Source organism: Arachis stenosperma, chromosome 10, assembly GCF_014773155.1.
Source record: "Arachis stenosperma cultivar V10309 chromosome 10, arast.V10309.gnm1.PFL2, whole genome shotgun sequence".
Classification (NCBI taxonomy): domain Eukaryota; kingdom Viridiplantae; phylum Streptophyta; class Magnoliopsida; order Fabales; family Fabaceae; genus Arachis; species Arachis stenosperma.
The window spans coordinates 119,403,968-119,422,391 of record NC_080386.1 but is presented as its reverse complement, the minus strand read 5'-3'; positions in this window follow the sequence as shown (position 1 = coordinate 119,422,391).

Below are 18,424 nucleotides of genomic sequence, written 5' to 3'. Positions count from 1 at the left end.
GATTCTTCAATAAATCAAAAATCAAAACATATAAAAATACCAACTACTACTATAGATAAGATCTTAAAATTTAAAATATTTTCTATATTAGAAACATGTTATTTAAATCTATACTTTCAGATAAATATTCCAAAAAATAATCTTGAAATAAAGATAGAAGAACTTTTGAATGAAATTTGTGCTGAAAATCCTTTAGATATTAAAAATACAAATAACGAATTAGTAAGCATTAAATTAAAAGATCCCACAAAAGAGATAAATGTTCCAAATAAAATTCCTTATTCCGCAAGAGATAGAGAAGAGTTCTCACTAGAATGTAAAGATCTTTTGGAAAAAGGAATTATAAGATTAAGTAAAAGTCCTCATGCGGCTCCAGCTTTTTACGTTGAAAACAATAATGAAATTAAAAGGGGAAAACGAAGAATGGTAATAAACTATAAGAAAATGAATGAAGCAACTATTGGTGATGCTCATAAACTTCCAAGAAAAGATTCTATTTTAGAAAAAATCAAAGGAGCAACTTGGTTTTCATCTCTTGATGCAAAATCAGGATATTGGCAACTTCGTTTAGACGAAGAAGCAAAGAAATTAACTGCTTTTACTTGCCCAACAAAAGAATCAACAAGTGTGTTGCTCTACGAATGGAATGTATTACCATTCGGATTAAAACAAGCCTCGGGTATTTATCAAAGATTTATGGAAGAAAATCTAAAGGAGTTAAATGAATTTGTTTTAGTACATTGATGATATACTAATTTTTACAAAACAGGATAAAGAAGATCATCTTCAAAAATTATTAATAGTTCTAGAAAGATGTAAAGAAAAAGGATTAGTTCTTAGCAAAAAGAAAGCAAGAATAGCAAAACAAGAAATAGAGTTTCTTGGATTAATTCTATCCACTGAAGGAAAGCTAAAACTACAACCAAATGTTCTAGAAAAAGTAAATTTATTTCCTAATAAAATAGAAGATAGAAAACAATTACAAAGATTTTTAGGGTGTATAAATTATATTTCTGATCAAGGATTTTTAAAGAATATAACAGAATACACTAAAAGCTTATTTTCAAAAATAAGTACTAAAAAAGAATGGAAATGGGATGAAAAAGATAGCATGCAAATTCAAAGAATTAAATAATTATGTGAAAAACTTCCAGAACTTTATATTCCAGAAGAAAATGACTACTTAATAGTAGAAACAGATGCATCAGACATAACCTGGTCAGGATGTCTAAAAGCTAAGAAAGTTATAAAAAGCTTAGAACAAGAAAAAGAATCACTAGATTATAAATATCCCCCAAAGGAATTACTTTGCAGGTATATTTCAGGAACTTTTACTCCAACAGAACAGAGATATACCACTCATGAAAAGGAAACTCTGGCAGCAATTAAATCTCTTAAGAAATGGAAAATCGATTTACTACCCAAAGAATTTACATTAAGGGCAGATTCAAGTTACCTAACAGGTTTTATACGATATAATTTAAAAGTTGATTATAATCATGGACGATTGGTAAGATGACAATTATTTTTGTTACAATATCCAATAAAAATTGAATATATTAAGGGTGACAAAAATGTTATTGCAGATACATTAACAAGAGAATGGAGTTCGTCTACAACGCATTAGATCAAGAAATTCAAAAATACGAACAAGAACTCGAAAAATGCAAGCATTGTCAGCAAATAAGGATACATATTCAATCCCTCAAGAAGGCCATCGAAGCAATGAAATCAACACAACAACCAAAACCATCAGAGTTCAGCCAGCTAAGCGTGGTGGACAAATCAGGTGAAGAAAAAATTCCATAAAACAAAACAATTGCTGAAATTATCAAAAAATCCACCCAAGATAAAAAATATTATGTAATTTATAATGGCCCCATAAAAGGAGTATATGATGCCTGGGAAAAAGCAGCACCATTTACACATCAATCAAGGATAATTCATAAAGGAGGGTTTTTAACACTGGAAGAAGCAAAGGAATCTTTCAGGGAATATGAAGCTCTTCATCCAGAGCAAACCCTAAAAAGAGCAGATAAAGCTCCAATTCAAACCCAGAGAACAGGAATAATAAGAAATATTCCTACAAGGGCTGAAATCAAGGAAAAGAAAAGGGTCTGTAGATCAAATCTCAGAGAAACCCTTAACATAGTCCTGAATTGGACTGAAGAAAAAAGGGCAATCTTGGGATATTATCCTATTGCCAAAGAACAGCTAACAAAGCTGGTTATATTTCCAGATGCTTCCCCATCCGACACCTATCAGTTTTTCCAGTATGGATTAATTGATACAATTTTAATTTTTAATGATCTGAAAATTATTAGTGAGTTTCCTGCAGGATTCATTGATACAGTAAAGAGATTTAAAAATATGATTGACAACGTAAATCCAAGGGATATATCCCTAAAATTTACGAATAGTCAACCTATTTTTAATGAAGAAGAAGAATGCTTGGTTCCAGCACATCAAGTAATCTTCATGTCCGTCTTCCCAGGAAATTTTCAACCAATTGATCAAGTTCAAGATTTAACAATTTACAGTCATGAAGGAAGACTAGCCAGCACACTAGCAAGGGTCTTCGAAAGAACTCAAAAGATAACAAGGGAATCTCACACAAGAATCAATTATAAAAGCAGAAATACTTTGCTTGTGTCCAGTAAAAGGAATGAAATTGAAGAAAGAGAGATGAGACTCTTAGTGGAATTTGAATCAGCATTCTACAACTTATCTGGACTCTTAGAAAAGCTCCCCGAAGGGATAAAGAGGAATCTCTGCTATCTGATAAAAGACAGAGAAGACCACAAGTGCCAGCTATATGTTTCAGAGTTATCTGAAGAAAGCAATAATAAAACGGAATCAACCCACATGATAAAGGAAGAAGACAATGCATCTGAAGGTCACATGATGAAAGAGGAGGACAGCACATCTGAAGCATCTCTCAACATTATTGCATAGTGACGTAAGCGCTTAGGTCATAGAGCACCAACAATGTAGCTGGTGCAAGATAATAAACAATGACGTAAGCAATGACGTCATAAGAAGGGTAAGGATGGGAATTGTCCATCAGACCCAACCATTATAAATAGGTTGCTTAGGCAATTGTAAAAGGCATCAAACCATAGAAAGCAGGAGGCTAAGAGTACTCATATGCTAGGAGAGCAAGGAGGAAGCTGCCGAGGCGATTCTATAGTTTGAAGAAGAATTCCCTTAGGAAAAACCAATTCTAAACTCCCCTCTGGAGTTAGTATCTACAATCTCCCCTCTGGAGATAAAAAACATCTTATGTAAAATATTCTAAATAAAAGAAGTTTTTCTCCAGAAAGGTACGCCTTTATCCTAATCTCTTAGTTATGAATTATTTAGAAAGTTTAGAATTAACGGAAGAATCTGACTACTATAGATTATCTGCATTATTAGATAATGAAAAACAGGCTGTTCTAAAAACAGAATTAAATCTCAAATCAAATGAAAATTTTAATAAACAAAATCTTTTAAAAGAAGTTTTTAATAGAAAAAATATAATATACTATGGAAAAATTCAACTTGAAGCCCCTATAAAGATAAAATCTGCCAATGGAGAACTTGAAATAGCTTTGATAAATGAAGAATTGAGTAAACAGATTGAGAAAATTAAGGATCAACAAAAAAGATCTAAAATTGGATGGATCCATATTAGTACTATACAAGTCTTAATCAAATCTACATATATGAAAGGAATTAATTCACCAATAAGCTTAGCAATCTGTGACAAAAGAATTACTGATGACCCAATAGATCAAATAATTGGAATTGTTCATGGAAACTTGGCAAACGTAAATGTTAAATTCAATGCCCATCTTGGATATGCTATACCTTTGTCAACTGAAAATCTTGGAAGATCTATAAGTTTGGCTTATAAATTTCACAGAAAGAATCTAATGGAACAAGATGATGAACCATTTTCAATTACATATGCAATAAATTATGCTTTAACAAATAGCCATCATAGTATAATATTTAAAAACAGAGAAAGAATTTATGTTGATGAATTATTTCAGAAAATTGTAAAGACAGAAATACCAAAATATAAAGCTATTGAAAACCCAGTTCTTTTACTAAAAGAACCATCAGGAAAATTAGTTTCATCGAATTTTCAAATAAGAGAATCCAAAATTAATAGCCCTTTAAGTTTATCTAAGTTAAAGTTTAAAGAAGAAAATTCTGAAATAAAAGAATTAACAAAAAAGGTCGAAAAATTAAATGAAACCCTAAACACTAAGTTATGACAATAAATAAAGAAAAAATATATGTAACTTATCAAGACAAAAAACAAGAGCTCTTTGAAAGAGAAAATCGGTTGAATTATTTACAGTTTTCTGAAATAAATCAAGGAGCATTTAAAGCTCTAAAAATAATCCATGACAAATTGAAAGGAGAAGTTGAAGAGTTAGAAAAAATAATAGAATCTCTAGAAAATAGTGATGAATCGATGATAGAATTTGCAGAAATTCTAAGATAAATAATGAAGTTTACAAAGATTGAAAAACCAGAAAACAAAATAAAAAGAAAGAGGGCGAAAAAATTAAAAAGTAAAATAAAGGAGTATAAAAAGGAATTAAATAATCTTCAATTCGAAATTAATGACCTTATAATAAAAAGGATAGAAATAAGAACAAATATAAACAAGTTAGAGCTAAACTTAAAAAATTTATAAATGCCTGAAAAATCATATTATGACTTAAAAGAATTAAAGCTGTTGAAAGAAAAAATGGAAAATGAAGTTGAAAAATTAAAAAGATATTTAGAAACAACAGAAAGTGTAGAAATAAAAGAAGTTTTTGAGGATTTGAAAAATTATATTAAAAAAAAGGACAAACAGATAAAAGATCTTATATACAATAATCCATGCAAAAAAGAATATTATAAATTAAAACAAGATTGAAAAACTATAAAAATCAGAATTAGTAATAGTAGAAATGGTCAATACTTTTTGAAACTGCAAATTATAAAGTACCACTAACCAAATCTATACAAATTATAAAAGCAAAATACGAAGAGTTAATAGAAATTACATTTTAAAAATTGGTATCAGAGCCAAGTTAACGATTAAGGGTAACACTTTCTCTTTAAGCAACACTTTTAGTGATACGCTTTTAAAAACAACAAATAACCATAAAAGACAAACATCTTTACAAATGCATCTGTACACTAGATGCCCCCATTTAAAGAATATATATATATGGATACTTACAAATTACAATGTTATAATTAAGATAAACTAATAAAATGGCAACAAATGCTTTATTATTAGTTATAGTTTTAGTAACAGTAGTAATCTTTATCAAAAATAGTAAGAGATTATTAGAATTTATTATTTTTAATTATTATTTAGTTATTAATTTAATTTTTTTAGTTTAATTTATTTAATTTAATAATTCAACAATATATTTATTTTATATTTTAAATATTAATAATTAAAAATAATAAATTATAATGACCTTTTAAATATTTTTTAATCTTTATTATGTATGTTCGAAAGAAACGATGATATAGCCTAATTACTTTTAAAAGTTGTATAATCTATATAACGTGTGTTGAAATTTCACTAGGATTGAAATTTGAACCAATGTAATAATATTATATGTGTATGTACTTGCCCTATATATCTACCTAGCTACGAGTAACCTAAATTCCAAATAGTTCTATTCTGTACCAAGGAAATAATTGAAGTACTATTTGCTCGAGGTCTGTGACATAGTATGTAATTTGCAGCCAGGTTCAAATTGTAAATAGTAATTAATTTAGCTCTAAATTAGCTTAATTAGTTAGTGCAGATTCGATATCAATATAATTAATTTCAGTTTTGTGCCAATAAATTCGAAATTTATTATTTAGAACATAGTATATAAAGTTGAGTTAGATGATTTTTTTATAAGGATTTATTTTTGAAATAAAGCTTGTGAAATTTTTACTTGACTCATGTTAGTCTTTTTTCTATTCTTCTTTTAATACTCTTTAACTTAAGATCAACTCAAATTATGATTCTTTTTACATAGCGTGGTGACCGTGAAAAGTGATCAAGTGCGAAAAGATAAATTTAAAGAATTGGTTCTGCAAATTCTTTCGATCCTGCCATTTCGTTTTTTTCTTACTAATTCTCTTCATATGTTCCTCTTCTCACTTTACATTTCTTAGGGGTGTTTATGGATCGGATTGTATCCACAGATTCACGATAAATATCCGTATCCGATCCAAAAATTGCGGATACGATCTGATCCGCACCCTTTAAGGATCGGATCGCGGATATCTGCACTGCATCCGTGTATCCAATCCATGGATTCGCAAAAAATCCGCACAATAACAATTAAAAAATAAATAAATATATATGTGGTATTATATTTACTTGTTTGTATGTTTTAATTAGTAGTTATTATACATATATTATATTATTTTATTTTTGTTATTTAAGAAAAGTTTGATTAAAAATATTTTATGAATAAATAGGTTTAAAAGTGTGAAATAAATATTTTTATTGAATTTTTTACATAGAAATATGATTAAAAAGAGAATGTTCAATTATGCGAGTATACCCAATATCCGATCCAATCCGATTCGATGGGGATTATGCGGATCGGATCGAATTTTTGGCCATATCCGATCCAATCCATCCGCGTACATCCCTAACGCCTCTTCTCTGAAACTCGCACGATAGAGTTTGACGATGGCTTATTTCACTGACTTTTTAATTGGTGCAGCAAGTGTTCCGATCAACAAGTGTCAGGGAAAAAAATTTGAATCTATTTTTGCAAGATTCATTGATTTACAATCATGACAGAATCTCAAATGGTAAATAATCAAACTCCAGAGGATGGCTCACACAACTCGAGCGGCGCAATGCAAATGGATGTGAATGCATTGGCGCATCTTCTGAATCAGCTTTCAAGTCTTCAGTCGCAAATGTCATAAAGCAACATGAACTCGATGCAAGATCTTTTGAGTCCCTATTTCATACACCTTGGGAAAAATTCAGGTACGTCAATTACACCAATCATTTTTACTCCTCGACCTCGTAACTATGGAAGCTGGATTCGTGTGATGACACTAGCTCTTAGGTCCAAAAATAAGCTGAGGTTTATTGATGGAACAATCAAAAGACCTGATGAAGGTGATGCTAACTTTAATGCATGGGAGAGATGCAAGAATACATTGTTTCATGGATCAACATATTTCTTAATTCTAAAATTTTAGAGAGTGTGATATGGAGTAACATAGCTGCTGATTTATGAAAAGATCTATGATATAAATACTACCAAGGCAATCAGTTTAAAGTTACTAAATTGCAAGAAGAATTGTTTGCAATTAAGCAAGAAGATTTGAGCATTATGAGCTATTTCACAAAATTAAAGCAGATTGGGGAAGAGCTAAATAATTTTAGACAAGTGCCTAATTTGTGATGTGCACTGAAGAGTGCTCTTGTGGACTAGTCATAATGCGAATGCACATATTTAAAAACCAATCGATAAGGCTCTTAAGAGGCCTAAACGAGCAATATTCAACTGTAAGATCCCAAATCATGCTAATAGTCCCCTATCCAGTGTCAACAAGTTGTTTTCGATGCTTACACAGCAGGAGAGGCAACTGACAAGTATGGATGGCTCGAGGTTGTTGTTCAACTCAAGCCACGGCAGAGGCTCGCCACCATTCCAAGATTCCTTAGCCGGCAGAGGCAAAGGAAGAGGGCGTGGAAGAGCTGCACATGGAGGTCAAGGGAGGGAAACTAAAATGATGTGCTCGTATTGTAGGAAGCAAGGACACACCAAAGATGTATGCTACATGAAGGATGAATTTTTTCCAAATTTAAAACCAAGACAAAAGTACAATGCTATCACAAATTACATGTTCACTAAAGAAAATGGTGAGCATTTTAGTGAACAACAATCACAGTCCAACTGTCATCAAGAGAACAGTGAAGTGCATAGCCTTAAATTCACTCCAGAGCAAAGGTTAGCCTTACTAGACCTTCTCAAAGAAAAGCGGGTTCAACATCCATCTCAGGGTACAAATCAGGTTCTGACCAATTCAATTCAAACCTCAACTCAAGGTAAAATCATTTTTTTGCACTTTAGTATAAAAATTATAAGTTTTTGTCAAACCAAAGTTTGCACTCTGGGTCATTGACTCGGGTGCCACTGATCATGTCACTTTTAATATAAATAATTTCAAAAATTTTCAACAAATAGAACCAATAATTGTTAAACTACTCAACGGTAACAAAACAATAAGCACTATTGTTGGTACCATTGAATTTTCTAACCGGTTCTATTTGACAAATGTTTTATGCATCTCCTCTTTTGATTTTAAATTGATTTTGGTTTCAAAAAATTGACCTCAAGTTTAAATTGCCAGTTACTAATAAATTATGAGCATTATAAGATACATGATCGATTCACATTGAAGATGATTGCATAGCTAAATGTGGAGAATAGTTAAATACAATGAATAGTCAATCTAGAGTTTTTAAATATGTTTCTGACAAGGCTTCTTCATTGGCAACAGTGGCCAAGTTCACACTCCTTCAAGCATCAAGAATATCTAGCATCTTAAATTAGGTCATTTACCATTGCATAAATTGAGCATCATGAAAAGAAACTGCTCCTTTATAGATTGTAATAATAATAAAGTGTCTTGTGACTCTTAGCACTTGGCCAAGCAAAAGAAATTAAGTTTTGATTACAGCTTGACTGAAATTCATGAATGTTTTTATTTAGTTCTTATGAATATTTGGGGTCCTATATCCATTTCATCGAATAAAGGACATCGATATTTTTTAACTGTAGTAGATGGAAAGAGCATATTTACATGAATTTTTTTTATGAAAACTAAATCAGAAGCTTCTCACTTAGTTTAGAATTTTGTTAACTTTGTAAAGGTGCAATTTGATAAACAAGTGAAATGCATTAGAATCGACAATGGACCTGAGTTTACTCTTAAATCCTATTTTACAACTAGTGGCATTATCCATCAAACCTCTTGTGTAGAAACTTCAAAACAAAATGAGATTGTAGAGAGGAAACATCAACATATATTAGGTGTTACTAGAATCTTACTTTTTCAATCAAATGTTTTACATTGCTTTTGGCAATTTGTTGTGGCTCATGTTGTTCACCTAATTAATAGATTGTCCACCAACACTCTTAATGATGTTAGTCCTTTTAAAATTCTGCACAATAGGCTTCCTGATATGTTGAATTTGAAGGTTTTTGGCTGCTTAGCCTTTGCCTCTACTCTTACTGCTTCAATGTCCAAATTGGATCCGAGAGCTCGAAAAGCAACCTTCTTGAGGTTTAAGGATGGAACCAAAGGCTTTCGCCTCATAGACATGCAATCTAAATATATTTTTGTCTCTCGAAAGGCTCATTTTATGAAAATTATTTCCCTTTTTCAACTCATAATTCAGCTTCATAAATGCCACACAATTCAGGTCCAAATAGTACCACATCAGTACATCCCATAAAGCAAATATTGACATTTTTAATTATGACTCATATATCATGCAGCCTTCACTTTACATTCATCATTTTATAAACATTCATAATGCTGCTGTAACAGCGCAGACCACCCGCTAGCACGATATTGTCCGCTTTGGCACACAAGGCCTCACGATTTTGTCTTTGACGATAGGAATGATAGTTGAAACCCCCCATACTCACTCGTCAAAACGTGTCATGCTAGGAAGAGGTATCCACACCCTTATAAGGCATGCTTCGTTCCCCTCCCCAACCAATGTGGGACCTTACAATCTACCCCCCTAAGGGAGCCTAGCGCCCTCGCTGGCATATCGATCCAGGCTCTGGCTCTGATACCATCTATAATAGCCCAGACCACCCGCTAGTATGATATTTTCTGCTTTGGAACGCAAGGCCTCACGGTTTTGCCTTTGACGATAGGGATGATAGCCGAAGCCCCCCACACTCACTCGTCAAAATGCGTCATGCTAGGGAAAGGTATCTACACCCTTATAAGGCATGCTTCGTTCCCCTCCCCAACCGATGTAGGACCTTAAAGTTGCCACCTTATCCAATTCACATATTGACATGCATCCTTTGCATAAGGATTCAATGAATACTCACATTCCTGACACATCCACTTTGCATAATGAATTGCATTCATCTCCTGCACATTCCAATTTCAATTCAGACATCACCATCATAGCACCACAATTACCCTCTGGATCATAAAATACAAACCACATGAACCATTATGATATTATGCATTCTCATGATACCATTTCCAGAAGATCTTTGAGAAATAAGAAACTTCCCACTTATTTGAAGGACTATCACTATATGATAACTGACACTGTCAGCAGTCATGAATCATTAAATTTGTATCCTATCTCACATCACTTATCCTATGAGAAACTGGATACAAAGTACAAAGCTTTCTTCCTTGCCATTTTATCAAATTCAGAACCTAGTACCTATGAGGAGGCTGCTACTTATCCTTGCTGGAGAGAGGCTATTCAAGCAGAACTCAAGGCTCTGGATCAAAATCAAACATGGCAACTAACTAAACTCCCACATGGCAAAAATGCTATTGGTTGTAAGTAGGTATTTCAAGTCAAATTTAACATGGATGGCTCTATTAAACGACATAAAGTCCATTCAGTGGCGAAGGACTTCACGCAAGTGCAAGGAGTCGATTATGCTGATACTTTCAGCCCTGTAGTCAAAATGACTACCTTGAGAGTAATTTTGCCTATTATTGCAGCAAAAGGATGGCACCTCAAGCAGCTTGACGTCAATACTGCTTTTCTCCATGGTGACTTGGACAATGAGGTGTATATGAAGGTTCCACCTGGGTTGAGCACTAAGAAACCAGGACTTGTTTGCAAGTTGCAAAAGTTATTGTATATGTTGAAGCAGGCTAGTAGGTAATGGAATATTAAGCTGGCTCAAACTCTGGTTGATGTAGGGTACCAAAAATGTGTGGATGATCACTCTCTCTTTGTGAAGCGCAGACCCGAAAGTTTCACTACAATTTTGGTCTATATTGACGATTTGGTGTTGACTGGAGATGATCTAGCTGAGATTAATTACATTAAAGCCACTTTGGATGCAAAATTCAATATTAAGGATTTAGGAGACCTTAAATATTTCTTAGGCATGGAAGTTCCAAGGTCAACTTCAGGCATTCACATTTACCAAAGGAAGTACACAATTGATTTGTTTAATGATTTTAGTTATTTTGAGTGGTCTCTTTGCTCTAATTGACTATACTCGCACTCAGAAGCTTTCACGAGAATCCAGTTCACCGCTAGCCGATTGCATTCTTTACAGGAAGCTCGTTAGGCGTTTGCTTTACTTGACCAATACTCAACCTGATATCTCTTATAGAGTGGGGAGGCTGACTCAATTTTTGGACTGTGCAACCACTACTCATCTAGATACTGCCTTCAGGGTCCTTAAATATCTGAAGGGCAAAGCCAGCTAAAGGTATCTTCTTCCCTTCGGCTTCAGATTCACACAGTTATGGCTTCGCTGATGCTGATTAGGCAACTTGTGCAGAAATTCACAGGTCTATTTTTGGATACTGCTTCATGCTTGGTGGCTCCTTTATAAGTTGAAAGAGTAAAAAGCAAAAACAGTGGCACGATTTTCAATAGAGGTTGAGTATCGAGTTTTGGCAGCTGTTACTTGTGAGGCATGATGAATTTCCTTCTTGATGAACTTCATTAGCATGCCACTTTAAAGGCCAATTACCATTTTTTGTGACAATCAATCAACAATTCATATTGCTCGTAACCCATTTCCCATGAAAGAACAAAGCACATATAGGTGGATTACCACATTGTGCGAGAGAAATTGCTTTCAGGGTTTATTCATCTCATGTCAGTCAGCTCTAAAGATCAGTTGGCATATTTTCTTACCAAGGCTCTGCCACCGGGTCCTTTCTCTACGAATGTATCCAAGTTTAGATTGTTAGATTTGTATAATCCTAACTTGAGGGAAGGTTTGACATAATATATAATTTGCAGCAAGGTTCAAATTATAAATAGAAATTAACTTAGCTCCAACTTAGCTTAATTAGTTAGTGTAGATTCTATATCAGCACAGTTAGTTTCAGTTTTGTGTTAATAGGTTCGGAGTTTGTTATTTAGAGCATAGTATATAAGGTTGAGTTAGATTATTTTTTGATAGGGTTTTATTTTTGAAATAAAGCTTATGAAGTTTTCACTTGATTCGTGTTCTTCTCTTTCAATTCCTCTTTCAAACCTCTCTAGCTTAAAATCAACTCAGATCATGATTTTTTACATCTAATATAGACTGAGTAAATAGTTAAATTAATTTCTGAAAAATTATTCATTCTTTAAATTAGTCTTGAGATATTTTTTAATCAAATCTATTTTTTTTTAATTTTAAATTAGTTATTTTAGTCCTTCTATCACTTCTATTGCTAACGGTGTCAAAATTTGTTGATATGACACGTTAAGTGATACCAACATACATCTAATAGTCCTAATTAGCAGTTAACATGATAAATTTATGAAATTAGATCAAATCAATCCCTAATTGAGGGATTCCAATGCCTTAAGTTCTCCCCTCAATTAGGTTTTAATTTGATATAATTTCATAAACTTATCATGCTAATAGTCAATTAAGACTTCTATGTATATTGTAGTATCACCTAACGCGCCACATTAATAAATTTTGGCACTGTCAACAAAGAAAATAACAGAAGGACTAGCACGATTAATTCAAAATATTTGAAAGACAAATTTATTTAAAAAACGAGTGATTTTTCAATGTTGAATTTGACTATTTACCTAATATAAACATCAATTACAAGTTTCATTTAAAATCTATGGATAATATATTTTCGTAAAAGTCTTTTTTATCGCACAATAAATTCGACAATAAAATTATTAACCATCGGATTTATATATAAAATTGGATATAAATTTAACAATAAATGAGTATTTTTTGTAGTTTATTATCACATAATAATAATAATAATAATAATAATAATAATAATAATAATAATAATAATAATAATAATAAATAAATAAATAAATAAATAATAAGGATGGTGATTAGTTAAAGGATTTTCGCAAGTTTTATTCTAGAGTAGAAGCATGTGGAGATGCATGTTATAAATTATGGATCAAAACAAAGTTACATGCATGTTTCATATTTCTTTATTTAAATTGATTTTTATTGATCCAACAGTATAACAACATATCATAAAAATCATTTAATTTGTACCTAAGTTTATAAAAAAGTGAACAACAATATATGACTATAATCTATCAATTTATATCTTTTAAATTTAATTTGTATATTATTGTAGAGTTTAATCTATAAAAAAACATTTCAAATCATTTTAAATTAATATAAACTTTTATAAAAATAATCCACGATATATAACCTTTATTTAAACTGATAATATTATTTATCCTAACTACTCTACTTGTATCTTAGTATATATTTGCCTTTCATTTTTTTACTATTCTGTTGTGAATAGAACAGCTACTAGTCTACCACAATAATGAGTTGTGGTTGAGTTTGAATAAAATTCTCCCACCACTATTATCGAGTTAATGATCAAAATTGTCTTTAAAAGATCATCTGATCTTTGTTTTGATCTCTAAAAAATAAAATTAATTAAAATAGTTCCTGAAAAATAATTGTGTTAGTCGAGTTCGTCCTTTCGTTATTTTAGTATTAACTGACAGCGTAATACACCCCAAAATTTAGCCATGTTGATAATGCTGAGCAGATAAATTTGTTAAATTAAGTCAAATCAATTTCAGTGTTTAAATTCTAATCCTAAATTCATCATCATCTTCTACAATCATCCCTCATTCAATTTTTCTCCCTTACGCCAGGGTTTTTCACCTTTTCACCTTATATACGACAACGTTTCGAGTTTCAACCAACTTTTGTTGTTGTTTTTCTTCTTCACCGACAAAACAAAGAAGAGAAAACATATGAATGACTACAACACCGTTAAAATCTCAGCCTCTTCACAACTTCACTTTACCGTTTCTAAAATAGGGAGCTACCAGCACTGCCAAGACCCACCACGCAACCACCTCTAACAACAACCACCACTGCCACCACTTTTGCCGCCATGTTTTCGATCACGACTAGGTATGACAAAAATTTCCGGCAGGGCGGGTACCCGCGGGATTATATTTACCCGCCGGGGGCAGGTATGTGGTTAATTTCTATCCGCAGAGACGGGGGACGGGGTCCCGTATAATAAAAGGGGCGGGGGCGGGGTAGAGGTCCCCGTCCCGTAGAGACCCGTTAAATCTCTGTTTATATGAAAAGACAAAAATATCCATGATATATATAATATTTGAACCATTGGAGAAACCCTGGCCATTACATACTCACATATGCTTCACTGCTTCAAAGACAGAGCGTGAGAGTCTCGTCTCCTCTTTTCTCCACTCCTCCTCAAAGTTGAAACCATCAGCCCCTCCTGTCTCCTACTTGAACACCGCCGACCGGCGACCGCCGACTGCCACCTCCCACCCTCTAGGTCCCTCAGCACCGCAGTTTCGCCTCCTCTCCTCTCCACTTCTTCTCAAAGTTCAAATCCTCAGCCCCTCCTGTCTTCTTCCCAAACACCGCCGACCGCCGCCTCCCACTCTCTGGGTCCCTCAGCGCCGCCTCCCACCCCCAAAGTGGCTCGGTTGCTCACTGCAGGTCTCAAGCTCACTGTCGCGGCCACATCGTCTTCTTCTCCTCGTCGCGTCATCACCGGTCGTCATCTTCTCCCCGTCGTGGCAGACTCGTCGCCGGTCGTCATCCTCTCCTCTTTGCCGTTCGTCCGCCAAATTGCTGGTCTTTTCCTTTTCTCCATCGGGTAAGTCAGTCTTGTGGTTTCTGAATTTATGTTTCTAAATTAGGTTGATCTGGTTCAAGAATTTCTGAATTTCTGATTCTGATTTCTAATTAGGGTAATTAGATTCTGAATTTCTGAATTAGGGTAATTACGTTCTTATTTCTGAATTTTTTATTCTGATTTCTAATCAGGGTTATTAGATTCTGAATTAGGGTAATTAGGTTCTAATTTTTGAATTTTTTATTTTTAATTAGGGTAATTAGATTCTGAACTTCTGAATTAGAGTAATTAGGTTCTGATTTCTGAATTTCTGAATTTTTATTCTGATTTCTATTTAGGATAATTAGATTTTGAATTTCTGAATTAGGGTAATTAGGTTATGATTTTTGAATTTCTGAGTTAGGTTAATGAGATTCTGATTCTGAATTTCTAATTTTTAACTTATATTTTTGAGTTAATTTTGGGTTCTGAATTTAGATTTCTGAATTAGGGTAATTAGATTCTGATTTCTGAATTTCTGATTCTGATTTCTAATTAAGGTAATTAGATTCTGAATTATAACACACTATGTTTTTATATTATTGATTTATTGAGTTATTATATGATTTTAACTTTAAATTATTTTCTTGTCGATGTAGGATTCAAGTAAGTCGGAATCTACCATCACTACCATTATAGGATGAAAAGAAAATTGAGATTGTGGAATTATGTTTTTACGATGTGATAAACTTTGTTTGGTTATTTATGAATATGGTTGTTGTTTATGTAATATTTGGTTGTTTATAGATATGTTTGGATGTTTATGTTTGTTGTTATTGCGATTTAAGTCTTTAAAGACTATGGATATTATGTTTGTAATGACAATTGAGGATTATCTTTAATTTTCTCAAATTTTGTTTCATTTTTTTAATTTTTATTAGTTTTTACAAAGATCCGCAGATATCAGCGGAGACCCAGGTCTCCGGCGGATATGGGGTCCCCGTTACCCGTCGTGGGGACGGGACGGGGATAGGGACAGATATTGGGGGCGGGGGGCGAGGATCGGGGGGCATGTCCCCGCCCCCATGGGGACCCATTGGCATCCCTAGTCACGAGCATGACTCTGACTCCGATAATAACCGCCTACCACGTGTTGGATCGCGACCACCAAAGACTATCCGCTATGTTGTTTTCCCTTGCAACCACCACAGCAACAACCACAACTAAAACTAAAACAAAAGCTACACTCCTCCACTTCATAACCACATCAGCAACACCAATAATGAACATGAGGTCAAAGAGGATGAGGCAAAGCAGAATACATAGAGATAGCTAAAGTGGCCGGGGTGGAGGAGGCAGTGCAGAAGCCGTGGAGCCTGAGGCAAAGGAAGCAGACAGCGCCTGCGATTACGGGTGGAACGTCGTTGAGCGAGAATGGCAAAAGAGTGGAAGCGGCGAACAGCGAGGGAGAGGGAAGTTGATGAGGCTAAGAGGGATGATGGCGGGGCCAAGAGCAGCGAGGGATAGATGGTACTCGTCGAAGAAGAGGTAGTTTTGGATTGCACTTTCAAGGAAAGAAATCGAGGAGTGGTGATAGGGAGAAACATTTGAATATCCATTCTAGAGATAAAACGATGTCGTATCACAACTTGGGGGCAAAAAAAACAAAGCTACATCGTTTTGGGATTGCTATGTTGTCAGTTAACGTTCCAAGTCAGTGAACGTCAGTCATGTTAGCCACTCAGATGACAAAAGGACGAGTTTGATCAACGCATTTATTTTGTGGGATTACTTTGATTAATTTTATCTTTCGAAAATTAAAATGAAGATAAGATGATCTTCCAAAGATGATTTTGACTATTAACCCCCATTAGCCAATCAAAATCAAAGTGGTTAGAACAATCAATAAATTAAAGATTTAATTATTTTGTTAGTATCTATAGTTTTATTAAATTTATTTATAATTAGAATTTTATATATTTTTAATTAAATTTTTATATTATTTTTAATTTTATAATTAAATTTTTTTTGTGTCAAAAATATTAAAATGAACAAAATAATTTTTTTAAAAAAATATATAGTCAAATATCTAATTAGATTCTTAATTATATGTATCTTTAATTTATGAAAATATATTCTATCAATTCTAATATTTTTACATTAATAATAATCTAATTACAAAATAAAAAATAATATAAAAATTTAACTAAAAAATATATAAAAACTTAATTATAAATTTAATAAAATTATATATAAATCAAAAGAATAATTAAATCTAAACTATAAATGTACGAACACTAATGGTAACAAAGTTAAGTTGTGATTATCATAACACAAGATTTAAAATCAAATCAAGATCTATAGTATTTAATTTGGCTATTATTTTCCATTTATTCAATAAGCTAATCAACAATAATCATTATTCATTGTGAAATGGGAATTTTTTTTATGAGGGGGGATCCTATTCCCATTTCGCACTCAATTATTCCCTTTGTTGTAAATTTATACCATAAAAAAAAGTGTGAGAGAGAACAGAGGTTTTATTTCTTCTTGAACTCATAATTGTATAAATGAACTTACTCGATGAGATTTGAGATTCGGTTAATTTCAAGCATTGGTTACTATACATGTAACCTAAAAAAATCTTTTAAGAAAAAATTATAAATATTCGTATAGTAGTGGACTGTTCGATCTTATTACATTTTATTTGTAACTTACAATACATCAATGATTTTATTAAAATTAGAAAAAAGTTAAATTATAATATAAAAATGTTAGTTTTATTGCAATAAATTAAATAATTTATATAGATATTTAACTAATATAAAATCTTTGTTATAAGGGTATTTGTTTCAAAATTAAAAATTATATAGTACATACAAAAAATTATTACAATAGTGATTGATATAAAATTTTTAGGACTAAAAAAAAGTTAACTGCTAAATCGATGGTCAATTTTCATTCAACGATCAATTTTAATAACCAACGAAAATGGTCACTAATAATAATTGATTTGGCGATTAATAATATTTTTTTCAACTAAAATAAAATTGATAGTTAAAATCGATTATTATTTTTTAATTTAGCGATTGTTTTAGCAACCAAAATAAAAAATTAATCTTTAATTCTTTTAGTCACAAAATCGATCATTGTACTTATAATTTTTTATAATGGTAAAAATATAATTTTCATAATCTTACACCTATTTATTCTTTGGCATTTTAGATTATTATTTTATTTGATGTTATTAAAAAGTTTCTAAATAGTTTTTGATATTTTGGGAAATAAATTCAAAGTTTATTTAATTTATAATAGTTATTTTTAATATCGCAATGAAGATTTTTTTTTAATCATTCTCAATACTCTTCTCTATGTTTCATATTTTCATAAGATTAAACTCTCTATTAACATTTTTTTTATTAATAAATTATTATTTTATTCATAAAAATTTAAAATATTAAAAAATCTATCTATGAATGAATAAAATTAATTTTGTATTTATGAAAAATAAAAAATGTCATTTTTGCTAATAAAATCTCGTAATACTGATAAATTTATATATGAATAAATATAATTAATCTTTAGATAATTTTAACATAAAAACTATTTT